This window comes from Monodelphis domestica, chromosome 2 (genome assembly GCF_027887165.1).
Source record: "Monodelphis domestica isolate mMonDom1 chromosome 2, mMonDom1.pri, whole genome shotgun sequence".
NCBI classification, from domain to species: domain Eukaryota; kingdom Metazoa; phylum Chordata; class Mammalia; order Didelphimorphia; family Didelphidae; genus Monodelphis; species Monodelphis domestica.
Window position 1 is genome coordinate 430350379 of NC_077228.1, and position 15056 is coordinate 430365434.

Below are 15056 nucleotides of genomic sequence, written 5' to 3' on the forward strand. Positions count from 1 at the left end.
TTTTTAAATGGGGTACTTCTCTTAACATAGGTAAAAAGCCATTGGGATAGCATATGAGTTTTGTTTTATTGAAAATAAAAAACCCCCAGAAGATGTGCCTTAGTGATGCCATAAAAACAAAGAGAAGATATTCTCTGCTAGGGATATATCTATCCCTATATGTATAATTTTCATATATATGCATATATATACACACATATATATCCCTAAATATATCTCCCTAGGTGTATATATATATATATATGCATGTACATACACATATACACATTTGTATATATGCATGTGTTTACATATATACATTTATATATTATATTTCAATATGTTATTATAATTTGTAAGAACTAAAGATTTTAAGATGTTGAAGCAGAGGTATAGTATCAAGAATAATGGGTTCAAATTCTGACTTTGTGTGACCTTGTGCAAGTTATTTACCCACTTCCAGGCTCCATTTTTCTCTTCTGGATAATGAGGAGTAGACCTAATGATCCCTAAATTCCCTTTCAAGTCCCAAATTCCATGCTTGATGTCTATGATTGAATCACAGGATCTGAGATTTAGAGCTGGAAGGTATCTTGGTCCAGCCCATCATTTTACAGGCAGCAGCAGAGGCCCAGAGAGGGGCAATTCCTATCCCAAAGTTAGTAGCAAATCTCCCACTTCAATAAAGTCTCTTTGCTTCTTCCACAGCAGCGCATTATCAGTCTGTTTAGTTTATTTGACAACTCCTAGGACCTCCCAAAAGTCATAAATGATCACTAACTCTAAGGGGTAATGCTTAACTCTGAAGGGTTTATGATTCCTTTTTGACTGGGTTTAGCCTTAAATGGTCAAAACTACCTTCAGGCCCTTTCCCCACTTAAAGGTATTTTAAATGTTAGCTTAAGTTGTCACTGGATGGAGGAGTTCCTTCTGTAGTGATTAATTTTTTCTTTCTATAGACTAAAAGTTTTGTCTGAAGTTCTTTTTTTAGTCTAGAATAAAATTACCTTTTAAATGTTTAATAAAGAAAAAGAAATGAAATAGCATTTGGTAGTTGTTTATTTACAAAATCACAGATTCTGAGCACTGGAAAGAACCCAGGAGATCCCCTCCAAATCTGAATGAGAGTTCAATCAGCAATATTCTCAGAAGCAAATGCTATTTTCTTTGAAATACATGTATACAGAATGTTGTTTGATTTCCCTTCCAAAATGCAATGCAAGTATTGGCTACCTATTAAGAGGCCACACATATAATCCTGTATAAACATTTTTGATCTGGTTTATTCAATAAAACTTAGTCAAAGGAGACTTGAAAATGCCTAGCAGAGAGCACTCCCTCAGTGGGTGATGAGCAAATATTTATGATGATGATTACATGAGGAGATGCTAACAGTAGTACTAACACTGAAGAGAGCCCTAAATTAGTAATAATAAATTGGTAAACCTGAGTCATGATCCTTGTCAGGGAAGCAAATTTGGATTTAGAGACAGGAGAACTGAATACAAATTCTAGCTCAGACAGGTATCATAGCATATATGAGAATGGTCATGAGCAAACTCACATCAACTCAGTTGCCTCATCTGTAAAATAGAAACAGTTTTGGGGGCAGCTAGGTGGATCAGTGAACTGAGGGCCAAGCCTAGAGATGGGAAGTTCTGGGTTCAAATTTAGCCTCACATGCTTCCTAGCTGTGTGACCCTGGGCAAGTCACTTAACCCCCATTGACTAGCCCTTACCACTCTTCTGCCTTGGAACCAATATACAATATTGTATAGAAGGTAAGAAGGTAAGGGTTTTTCAAAAATGGCAACAGTATTGCTTCTACTGTTTCTATCATATAATTTTAGAGAGGAAATATTTTGAAACATTAAAGCTAATAAGAAAAGTAAATAGCAGTTATTATACATCCTGACCTTGGAGTACATCCCTGGCTTTCCCTTCCTTCCTTCCTTCCTTCCTTCTTTCCTTCCTTTTTTCCTTCCCTCCTTCCTTCCTTTTTTCCTTCCTTCCTTCCTTCCTTCCTTTTTTCCTTCCCTTCTTCCTTCCTTTTTTCCTTCCTTCCTTCCTTCCTTCCTTCCTTCCTTCCTTTTTTCCTTCCTTCCTTCCTTTTTTCCTTCCCTCCTTCCTTCCTTTTTTCCTTCCTTCCTTCCTTCCTTCCTTCCTTTCTTCCTTCCTTTGTTGTGATTCTTTCCATTGTTTTCAACTTATATCAATGGATTTAGTTTCTTATTCCTTTATTCTCTCTTTCACAAAGACATAGCATCATCCTTTTTAAAAAATCCTTGCCTTCTCTTTTCGAATTGATACAAAGGTTCATTTCTAAGGCAAAAGAGAGATAAAGGAATTATTATACATCATAACCCTAGAGAACATCCCTGGTTTTCCCCCTCCTTCCTGAAAATGTTCTCTTCCACCTAAAACTGTCTCTCTTTTGTCTCAAACACATTCTTTCTTGTGACCTATAAGATACAGATTTGTAAACATATTATATTGTTGTCCCATCCTCCCAATAGTCTGAAGACAAGCTTTCTGATTATCCTTTTCTTCTTTGTTTTCCCAAAGGCTTGCACCTAACAAAAATTTTGAGCAGAATTTTTTTTTAGCTAAAACACTCTGGACCCTGAAGTTATCTCTTTTTTGCCACCACCACCCCCCAACTAATTCATGAGGCCAGTGCTGTTTGCAGAAGGAGCAGCTTGCACAGTCCAGTCCTTTAAGAGTTCCTTCAGACAATATGGCCATAAAGACAAAGGTGATGTAAATAAACACTGTACTCCAATATCTTTACCCATAAAGCCCACAGGGGTGTGCTGGAGCCAGTTTGAACCAGCCCTTGAATGATAGTTAAATTCAGTGTGAGCATTTACATCTCAGAAATCAAGGCTACTAATCAGGGCTTGATTTACTGTTTTGTTGATTATCTAGACTTAAGAAAGGGATGGAGAAAATATTAATAATGTATATGAAATTTTTAAATGTCTCATATGTACTTTCCTTGGAGACAGTTGTTAAACAGTAAATATAAGATCCCTGATTTTAAGGTTAAATGTATTTAGTAAACACATTTGGATTCTTGTTGCAATTTTTAGATTCTGGCCTTCTTTACTACTTTTATAGACTTTATCATTTATTTTCTTAAAATAGTCAAAATTGCTCTGAATATGCTTAAAATCATTCATTCTAAAAGAATTAATATATGGGGGTATATAGTGGACAGCGAAACAGCCCAGGGTATAAAGTGTCAGGCCTAGAGATGGGAGGTACTAGGTTCAAACATGACCTCAGACACTTTTTAGCTAAATGACCCTGGGTGAGTCATTTAACCCCAATTTCCTAGCCATTATCTCTTGTCTGCCTTAGGACTAATTCTAAGATACAAGGCAAGGATTTTTTTTTTAATCAGAATGATGATCTATCTTTGAGGAGGAGAGAATAAAGGAAAAAGAAACTAAAGTGGTTTTAAATTGAAAATAGTCAAAAGAATCCAGTGATTGCTTTTAATCTTAATTATATGTTTGTAGGTAATCACTTAAAAATATAATCAGTCTCTCTAATAACCAAATGAATGCAAATTAAAATAACTGGAGGCATTTCTTTACATTTTCCAAACTTTTGTTAGTATGGGTCATTTTTCCTGAAATACACAAATATATATATATATATATATATATATATCATGATGAATTGTAAATTTTGGGAATCAGAACATTTTTGTTGGTCAGTCGTTTCAATTGTGTTTAACTTTTTGTGGCCCCATTTGGGTTTTCTTGGCAAAGATACTGGAGTGGTTTGCCATTTTCTTCTCCAACTCATTTTATAGAAGAGGAAACTGAGATAAACAAGGTTAAATGACTTTCCCAGAGTCACACAGCCAAAAAGTATCTGAGACCAAATTTTAACTCAGTCTGGGTTTGGCACTCTTATCTACTATGCCACCTACCTAGCCATGGGTACATTTTAGGTACAATAGTAACAATCTGTACAAGTGAAAAGGCATGATTAGGTTACAATATACATGGCAAATCTTATTACATGGTATTTATACCTATATCTCATTCTTCCTTTATATTTCTCTTTCATTTGAGGTCACCACCATTCTTAGGTTGCCATCTTGCCTTTCTTACTTCCTTATTTCATACCTCTGACCCATTACTCACAAAACCCTCACCCTTAATCAGGACCAAATCACCTATTCCTTGGGCTGTAACAACAGCCTCCACCCTGCCTCAAGTCTCTCTACTCCACTATATCCTCCACATAGCTATCAAAGTTATATTCTATAAGTGTAGGACTTGTCATGCCACTCTCCTACTCAGTAAACTCCAGTGACTCCCTATTGACTCTAGGATTAAATATAATTATATCTTTTTTATTTTGCTATGCTTTCTGTATTTTATAATGCATAACATTATTAGTACAGTAGTAAAAGTATATAATTTATAAATAGGTAAAAGTACTCATATCAGGAGTGCATGCTGAATTTTTTTTTTTATCGAGTGATTTTTCAAAAGTTTGAGACCTCTGTGGGAGGACATTAGACTCACCTAGGAAAGATCTTGGTTCAGATCTTGCCTCTAATACTTACTAGAGTAGTAACCATGAGTGAGTCATGCAATTGCTTTGAGCCTCTATTTTCTTCTATAAAATGGGGCTAATGGCAGGAATTTCTCACAGGATCATTATGAATCTCTAATGAGAAAATATATCAAAGTGCTTCAAGGTTTGCTGAGTGGTATATAAAAGTCAGCTGTTGTTGTTATAAAAGTGGTTTTTGTAATGGTGAAAAACTGAAGACCAATTAGTTGGGAAATAGTTGAACAAACTATTTTATTACTTTAATGGAATAACATAGTACAATTAAGAATAACCTGTATGAAAAATACAGAAACTTATGTATTAACAATTTAATAATAAATACATATATAAACATCTGGAATAATTGACACAAATGATGTAAACCAAAGAAAAGAATTTCTGAGGTGCAAACTATGATTATATAAAAGAAAAATATGTATACTTATGCATGAGTAAATATGTAAATAAAATGGAAGAGGTCACTGGGGTAACTGACAAAGTTATAGCTATTTGCAGTTTCCTTTCTAAAAGCAAAAATAAATTTAAAACTATGAAGTTTTTTAGTGTTAAAAAGCAAGAATTTCTTAAAAAAAAAACTCTTACCTTTTGTCAAAGAATTGATAGGAAGTATCTGTTCCAAGGCAGAAGAATAGGAAGAGCTAGACCATTGATATTGTGACTTTCCTAGGATGGAAATATGGCATATATAGGATATATATACATATATATATAAGATAAATAAAAGATAGCTAGGAAATATGAGGTCACATTAGAACCCAGGACCTCTCATTCCTACACCTGGCACTCTACTACTGAACTATCTATTGAACTACCTAGCTGCCCTAACGAGAATTTTTAAGCTGACCTTCTATAAGAGCTCCTGTGAATTATATGACCCAATCCATATTGATTGTTGGTGTATTCAAGCATCTCAGCTCTAGTCTTACCTTTTCTACTCTGTGAACTCTCCTGCCTCTGAAATCTCATAGTACTCATGACCTAAATGACTTCTTTGGCATTCAATGCCTTATATCATTTATCTTTTCATGTCCTGTCTCTTCCTAAGTCCCAGGTTCCCATGCCTTGGACTCTTTATTTTTAGTATGAGGTTTGGTGTTGTTTAGTTATTCAATCTTCAGCCATGTCCAACTCTTTGTGACCCAGGGGCCATAGCATGCCAACCCCTTCTATCTCCACTATCCTAGCATAATGCAAAAAATAATAAACACTCAATATATATTTGATAGTAGTAGCATTCTCTAATACAAGTAATCAAGTAGGTTATATATAGCAGGGGTTCTTAACCTAATATCCATTAATTTTAATATTTTAATATAGTGATAAACTCTATTCCAATGTAATTGATTTCTTTTCTAATTCTATGTATTTTATTTTACACATTTAAAAGCATTATTCTGAGAAGAGGCACATAGATTTACTAAACTGCCAAACTGAGTCCATGGCATGAAAAAAAGGATAAAAATGCCTGATAAAAATAATGACATGATATATTAAGTAATGAGGTGGACCAGGTATAGAGACAGTTTCATTGTTTTTGAGTCCCACATTGTACTTGAATTATGATTGTTTTTTAAATTTCAGAAATATATTCATGACCGCAACATGACCCAAGAAGTCTGGGGACTATGGTAGAGGATACATCAAGGACTCCAATACCATAGAGAAATATAGGGACAGGGTTATAATCAGTCATAACCTAATGCCTTTTCTGCAGGTTTTGAGAATAGTAGTACTTTGCCTGTCATGTCTTCTTAGAGTCTATTCCTCTCCTCACATCACTATTTCATCAAGGGGCTCTTGGCTTGTTGTTATTATCCAGTCAACTCTTTGTGACTTCATTTGGAATTTTCTTGGCAAAGAAACTGGGATGGTTTACCATTTCTTTCTCCAGCTCATTTGACAAATGAGGAAATTGAGGCAAATGGGGTTAAGTGATTTGCCCAGACTCACACAGCTGGTTGGTTTCTGAGGCTGGATTTGAACTCAAAGTGAATCTTCCTGACTCCAGGCCCAGTGCATTGCCCTAGGATCTCTTAGCAAGCTTACACTAATTTAGAGCCTCTAAAGATGTGTTCCCACTTATCATCTGATCCATACATGCTCTTACATTGACAACCTTGAACAAAATCTATACTTGTATAAACTTTAATTCAAGCTTTTTACCAAAAACACTAAAAATGCTTACATTGTATTTTCCCTACTTCTACCATTCAGTAGTCAGCTATATCCCTTAAAAGAGAAATGAATAAATACAGCATCTGTTGGTGTCTCCATATTTTAGTCACTGTTTTGTTTTTTGTTTCCATGTGAACATTGTTTTTGGTGCCTTTTGCTCCATGGTGAGGCCCAGCAACAAGTCTCTATTCCAAAGAACAATATTTGTCCTACTTTTATAAAGGGATTTCAGTTCATTGTCCTAGAAGTTTTCCATTTTCTTTAAAAAGAAATTGGTTGATGATGTTGATTCTAAAACTTAAAAGTGCCTCAGTGTCTTAACATGTTGATTTTCTAGTAATCACCGAAGAAGGTCAATGTGACATACTGGATACAGGGTCAGCCTTGGTCAGTAAGACATTTTTAAAGATCCACTTCTAAATTATCAATAAAGGTTTGTTGAATTGAATTGGGAGGATTACTTTGCAAAAACTAAAGGATTTGAGGCAGCTAGGTGGTTTAGTGATGAAAGCCAGGAGAACTAGAGGTCCTAGGTTTAAATGTGACTTCAAACACTTCTTAGCTGTGGGACCCTGGACAAGTCATTTAATCCCAAGTGACTAGTCCTTGCGATTCTTCTGCTTTGGAACTGATACTTAGTAATGGCCCTAAGATGGAAGGTAAAGGTTTAAAAAAAGAATTGATTGCCAATTACTTTTAAATCTTAAGTTGATTTTTCAGGTGGCATTGGTCTAGATGATATGCCTATGCTATAGAATAGAATCCAGCCTGAAGAGAGGCATCTTGTTGTTGAGTTGATCTTTAATATTTCATTATCTATTGCACCTTTCTTTCTTGAAATTTTACATATTTTGAAATGCTCTATATCTCTGAAAATACTCTTTGAACCAAAGCACTTGCCAAGTGTCACAATAGATAGAGTGTTGGGCCAGAGTCAGGAAGACTCAAGTTCAAATCTGTCCTCAGATACATACTACTTGTGTGACCTTAGGCAGGTCACTTAACCTCTGTCTGTCTCAGTTCTCTCGTCTATAAAATAGAAGTAATAATAGCATTGATCTCCCAGGGTTATTGTGAAGATCGAATGAGATAATTATTGTAAAGTACTTAACATAGCATATAGTATTGTACTATTGTAATTTTATATGACTGTATTGTACCCTCTTCCATCTCCAGTGTAAGAGTGGAACCAACTCTAATCTCTGGTTCTTTGAGTCCTCTTCTCCCACCATTCCACCTTATCTAGAGAAGTCAAGTGAACTAACTACCCGAAACAACAAGGGGAGTAATAAAGCCAGAACTCAAGCCTGGTTTTTTCTCACTCCAAACTAGTGATCCTTCAATTAAAGCACAATGCCTTTTCAAATAGCTCAATAGAGCTTTCTTCTTGGGTAATGTATTTCTCTGAGTACTCTGTTCAGAAGTCCCTAAATGATTTTTAAGTGCCTTTAGTCAAATAAATTCTGTAGGAGTCTGGCTGTGGAGTCAGCACTAACTCTGACCCCGAATCAATGAGACAAATGGTAATGATGCACATGAGCAGACTGAGATTTGTCCAGGACAATCAGTGTGTGGTGGTGGTAGGGTGTGTATGTGTTTTTCTTCTTCCCTTTCCTCCAGTCCTGAAGTCTTTTGAGGCCTGCAATGGTGGCAATTTGCCAGTTTTTGTATAAAAACTGCAGATTTCAATTTGGAACCTAGGATTGGCTCAAACCACTTGTTAATTTTGGGTTAAACTCTGCAAGTGACCACTTAATGATGCTTCTTGAAAGCTGCCTTAGCTCTCACATCAGGTCCCTTTTTCCACACCTTTACCTCACTTTATGGATTCATTTCTGGACAGCAGCCTCCCTCGTGATGCCAAATGCACAAAGGGAGCTTCGAGCCAACTAACATTTGAAAAATTAATGAGGGACTTATTGGAATACAAAGATGGTTTTATAAGAGCTGTTGAGCCTAAATCTGTGGAAAATGAATGTGAATGTGTAGTAGTAAAGGCACCAGAGGTAAGCTTTCTCTCTAAAATATGTTCTTGGCTTTTTCTCTGTTATGTGTCTGTCTCTGATTCTGCTCATGGCAGTGCTGCTATTGTGCTTTTTAAAATTCAGCTTCAAAGCCATTGTAAAGATCATTTCTTAGTACTTTGCCCTTGTCTTAACAGTCTTGGGAGTCTTTTAAAGAATAAAATTACTTTTTGAATTGCTGGAAATGTAGACAACTTATGAAATAGTTGTGTTCCAAAAGCCTTAGTACATAGTTTCAAGCTTTAAAAGCTTTAATAGTATGTTTAATACATATTCAATATTAATAAATTTAATATAGTATAATATTATTTATGTCATGAGACATTTATTATAAATCATATGTAATAATAGCTTTTTCCATTTAATAACTATTTAAGCTTGAAACTGCATCAACACTTTTGGAACACTGTTTTAATCTTTATTTTTTAATTTGAGAAAGATTTAATCTTTTTCATCAATGCTTTTGTATGACTTGTAGTACTTCTAAGATATTTTTGCTAAGTAGTATACAAAGGGTTGATATGAAAACTTTAGCATGTTATTTTCTCCGAAAGCAAAATATAGACTAGAGTTGGTATTTATTTGTAAATGAAGTAGTGAAAATAAATGAGTTAAGAAATACTAACCCTGTGAGTTTGTAACTTAGGTTTTGACTATTGATGACCATGGAATGATTTGACATGGACAAATGCATGGAAAGCTTGTAGTTTTCCTTTTCAAGTTTGTGAATGACACAAGAAATCAGCCTCCCTTCTATCTATATTTCTTTTAACGATACCTTTTCTCTTCTCTGACAGAATGTCATTTCCACTCAGTTTGATTTCAGTGGATTGGCATTAAGTGGGTCATTGATCTTTCATCAGAATGAGAAAAATTAAAGCAGCTATAATAAGAAATGATTATGATGAATTCAGCTTTTTTCTTCCTTAAAAAAATTCTCTTTAACATCTACCCAAACAGATGTCACCCAATATTTACTTTCTTTTCCTTGAAATCAGTGAATTGTATATGTTTTCCCTTCTCCATCTAATTTCCTGCTCCTTCAAAGAAAAACTCTAACATCTGTCATATATAATTTAAAATTTTCTATAGAAGGATCCTTGGGGATAATAAGGGATAAGTTTTTTTTATTAAATCTCTAGAAAAAAGAGTTAAACAAATGTGTAGGCTTTATGAAATTTTCTCCTTTCCTTTCTCCTTTTATAAATAATTCCATCTAAATCGAGCTCAAGATTCACAATGTTTATATTTTTTTAATTGAATGAAGTTTTTATCTTTTATTGCCAGTATAGTATTGCATTTCATGATAGCCTCAAAAAATTGGGCATCTTATATACTTAGTCTAATATTCTCTTGTGCTTAGAAATATTTAGTAAACAGGTCAGTGTGCTAGAAAATAATATTTATTGAGGTGTTAAACTGTTAATTGGCATGATTTGAGGCTGAAGGACCTGTTTATTAAAAAAAAAAAAAGCACTCTCCAGCTTGGCATGCCATCATTTCTTCTTTAGTGTCTTGAGGTTCTTAAAAGTCTCTTCTCTGGATTAAACCACAAAGGCAGAGCATTGTCTGCAGGAGGCCACTATTTGAAAACATTTATTTTAGCTGAGAGGAAGGGAAGGCAGGAAAAGAGAGGGGTAGACTCCTGAGGGCCTCAAAAAATTCCAGAATCTTAGCATAGGAAGGAACCTTAGTTCAACTTTCTACCTAATGCATAAATACCTCTAACTAAACCATCTTTAGCAGTAGCAAATGAGTTTCTATCCCTCTCAGTCTCCTTCACTATCATATTAACATGGATCTGTTTAATTGATTTCTTGACTTCTTCGCCATAATGAATAAGATACAGTAGTAATAAATGTCAAGGTAACATATGAATCTGGATGGGGCAGTATGATAAACAGTCTAGAAAACACAGGAAACATAGAAGAGCCTAAAGTAATATTTAGAATAACAATGGGAAGTAGAGAGAGGCCAGGCCCAGAGTATTGGTATCAGGTACCAGAATGTAGAACAAGAAAGGGGGATTAGCCAAATCAGACTTTTCTTCCATCAATTCTACCTGAGCAAACCCAAAGGGCTCCTAACACTGCCACCACTGCTCTTGGGAATAGTGGACAGAAATTGCTTGGGGGCCAGAATTTAAATTAGGCCACTGGAGATTACTATATTTCTTTCTGTACAGCTAGAGGGGGATGCATTTGCTTTCCCTCTTTGACCCACTGGCACTACTATTTATATTGGCCATGGCAATGCTGATGGAAGATTAACAAATGCAATTTTTTTAAAAAAGAAAAAAAAATTCTTCAATTAAAGGCAAAGTAGACTTCCTGTGCTGTTGAATTAGAAATTCAGTACCGTAAATGCCTCCTGCTGGTTGGTGATCATAATTCTTTCTTCTTTTATAATGTTAGTTATTATACCTTAATATGTCAACACATATTAAATATTAGTGTCTTTTTAGAGAAAAAGAAGATAAGGACATTTGGTGATTTGACAATTCATTGAAATTGACTGAATAATGGTGTTTCAGTTCTTCAATGAATCTGTGATCTCAGGATGGGAATAGTTCATCCATTGATGTTAATGGCAATCTAACTATACTTTTTTGTTCATGTTCTCTCAGAGATCCTCCAGAGGATCCATCTAACACATTAGATATCTTTCTTAAGGTACCTTTCTGTTTCATGGGCACCAGTGAAGCACTTTGTTGGACAGAACCCATCTATTTTTCTGTTCTCTTGATATGTAACTAATCTGCCACCTCTCTATTACTCAGTGATAGCTCCTGCATATTTTCCTGAGTGTAAGTCGCTATTGGAAAAAATGCTACATAAACTACATTGCTGTAAAAATAAACTCTCTTGAATTTCTTATTGAGAAATTTTTGAAACTTTGAGAAAAAAAATTCCAGTTAGAAAAACAAAGTATCTTTTTCCTGCTGGAATAAGGGCTGAGATTTAGACATCCTAGGCTCTAGTCCTGGCTCTGTTATTTGTTTGCTACATAACTATGGGCAAGTCAATTCATCTCTTTTATCTCAGTTTCCTCATATCTAAATGATAATATTATTATTGTAATTGATAGCATTTCTATAGCACTTCAAGTTTTCCAAAACGTTTTACAAACAGTATCTAATTTTATCCTCAAAACAACCCTGGGAAGTAGGTGTAATATCCCCATTCTACAGATGAGAAAACTGAGGCATATAGGCATTAAGTGATTCACTCATGGTCACATAGCTAATACTTCCTGACTCCAGGTTCTGTGCTCTATTCACTTTACCACCTATGCGATCTATAAAGTCTCTTCCGGTTCTAAAGACCTACAGTCCTAAACAATCATAGAGAATTACTATTGACCTAGCTTTTTAAAGTTCAATCCTCTCCTTGCCCTGTTTAAAAAATGGAAAGAGGGGGGCAGCTGGGTAGCTCAGTGGATTTAGAGCTAGCCCTAGAGACGGGAGGTCCTAGGTTCAAATCCGGCCTCAGACACTTCCCACCTGTGTGACCCTGGGCAAGTCACTTGACCCCCATTGCCTAGCCCTTACCACTCTTCTGCCTTGGAGCCAATACACAGTATTGGCTCCAAGACAGAAGGTAAGGGTTTAAAAAAAATGGAAAGAGGAAGATGATTGCTTCCAGATATTTAGCAGAAAGGATGTTATAGAGAGGACTTAAGCAATCAGATGTTGGGGAGAAATAGTAGATGGAAAGGTAGTAGAAATAACATAAACAATAACTAAAGATGATCTGGCCTTCCATTTCATTTCTCCATTTGTCAATCCACTGGTTCTTTGTTATTAGAAGCTTAAAGATGACTGTACTACCATGATTCCCCAATAGTCAATGATGACAAGTGAATTCTATTAGGCAGTCAAAAATGGTAGGAGCTATTTGAGTAGTAATCATACTATTGGAGGTTGGGTAAAAAATTGTATTCTCTTTACCTTTTAATAATTAGTATATTAAACCAAAGACTGATAAACTCAGACCTTTAGTCTTCCAAGTCACTGATAAATGCACTCCTCCATTGTTAGAAGTAAATTTTACTGTACATTTCAAATATGTAGTCTCCCATCTTTTACCTGAAACCAGTAATGTCTAAAGGTGTGCCAAGATAAATTTTAGCTAGGTATGCCAAAAATTTCATGGAATATATACTTGCAACTCCATGGATGAATTTTAATGTATTTTTGAGTGCTTTTGCTAAAGTTTGAGAGTTGATACCTCATCTAAACCTGCCTATTCAGAAAGAATAGCTTTATTACAATTCATTTTTAAGAATTGGCATTCATAAACAGAAGTTATGAATAAACCAAATGTAGTATCAGACTAATTTCTTACTCTATAAAGCATCAATCTGTGACACTCAACTATTATAACCCTTCACTTACCACTTGAGAATAGTGAATCCTTGAAAGTTCTGCCTAGGAAAAGATGCATGTGAAGATGCCAACCTTAAATTCTCCTGATTTTTGCAGTTAGCTATGAGTATTCTATTTGGTTATATTATTTCATTGTTCATCACACAAATGATATTTGCTAATTACAGCCAGCTGCTTTGCAAATGTGTGCTCACAATGGGAACCATACACGACTCTTTTACAACTTCCAAAAAAAGCAATTTCTTTTTTTTTTAATTTTTTTAAATCCTTACCTTCTGTCTTGGAGTCAATACTGTGTATTGGCTCCAAGGCAGAAGAGTGGTAAGGGCTAGGCAATGGGGGTCAAGTGACTTGCCCAGGGTCACACAGCTGAGAAGTGTCTGAGGTCAGATTTGGACCTAGGACCTCCCATCTCTAGGCCTGACTCTCAATCCACTGAGCTACCCAGCTGCCCCCCAAAAAAAGCAATTTCTAATGCACACTCTGACCATATAGTTTTACACTTGTATTTAAAAGATGGCATTATTATTACTAAGACTGTAATAATGGAAAATCTGTACTTTATTGAGAGATTGTCACCAGTGTCCCTGAGCCTTTATTCTTACCAACATACAACTGGATCTATAGTCCCATTAAGGTAGATATTTCCCTGCAACAAAGCACACCACCACCATTCTGTAAATCCAATGCAAACTCTTGTCCATATCCTTTCATAATTCCTTCATGGATGTTCATTCAACACACTAGGGACTTTACTAGCCTCCTCTGCATTGCCGAGATCCCAACAGAAAACATAAGCTGTAGTAAGTGAAAATTTTTTCACCATTAATATTTAACTAGATTTTCACATCTTTTGATGATATAGTTCTTTGACTTCTTTTACTCTTCTTCATCATACTTTCTTTTTGCAATATGTTGTTGCCTATTCACACTACAATGAACATTTCCTTTGCCTTTGGATGATATTCAAGTTTTCCCATCTCCCTTAATGCTCACATTGATATTGAAGTTATCAAGATTCAGAATGTTGATTTAACTTGGAGATTTGGGCAAATTCTTCATAGAGTTTCTCTACCCCTTTATCCCTTGCTATAAATATTGGAACATAAACTATTAATTCTTAAATGAACCTCTTTTTGTAGATACTTCTTGTGACTATTAGACTGTGTACTTCCCCATTAGACTCTGAGCTTCTTGAGAGCTAGAACTGTTTTTGGCCTTTCTTTGTGTTCCCAGCACTTAACACACAGTAGGTGCTACTAAAGCTAGATGACTGACTGACCACTGCAAAATGAGATGAACTTATATATATATATATATATATCTGACATTTCTTGCTGACCTTGGATAGTTCCACTAACTCCTTTATTTGCCTCTCCAAAAATAATTTGTAAGTTTTACAATTACAATTCCAAAAACAAAAGTAATTACATTAAGCTTTAACCCTCTTTTGTATTCTGCTTTCATTTATAACAAAAATATCACAAATGATAAGATTTGGTTCCTTCAATAATATGTTTATTTATTGTACAAGGATTAAGGTATTAATAATGCCACAAATAAGCAACTTTTTCCACATTATTTTTTTAGAATATTTTTCCATGGTTACATGATTCATATTCTCTCTGTCCACTTTTCCCTCCCCCCTCCCAGAGCTGACAAGCAACTCCACTGGGTTATACATATCTTATTACTCAAAACCTATTTCCATATTATTCATACTTGTAATAGCAATCTTTTAAAACCAAAACCCCCAATCATATACCCATATAACCAAGTGAAAAATCATGTTTTCCTCATGCATTTCTACTCTCATGGATCTTTCTCTACATGTGAATAGCATTCTTTTTCATAGATTCCCTGGGATTGTTCTTGATCATTGTATTGTATTA

General features: G+C 35.1%; 1 protein-coding gene across 5 annotated transcripts in view; it reads left to right on the forward strand.

The window, feature by feature from the left end:
* Nucleotides 1–15056, forward strand: part of PLEKHG1 (pleckstrin homology and RhoGEF domain containing G1) — a 285380-nt gene that overhangs the window by 134073 nt on the left and 136251 nt on the right. The gene's annotated exons all lie outside the window — the stretch shown is intronic.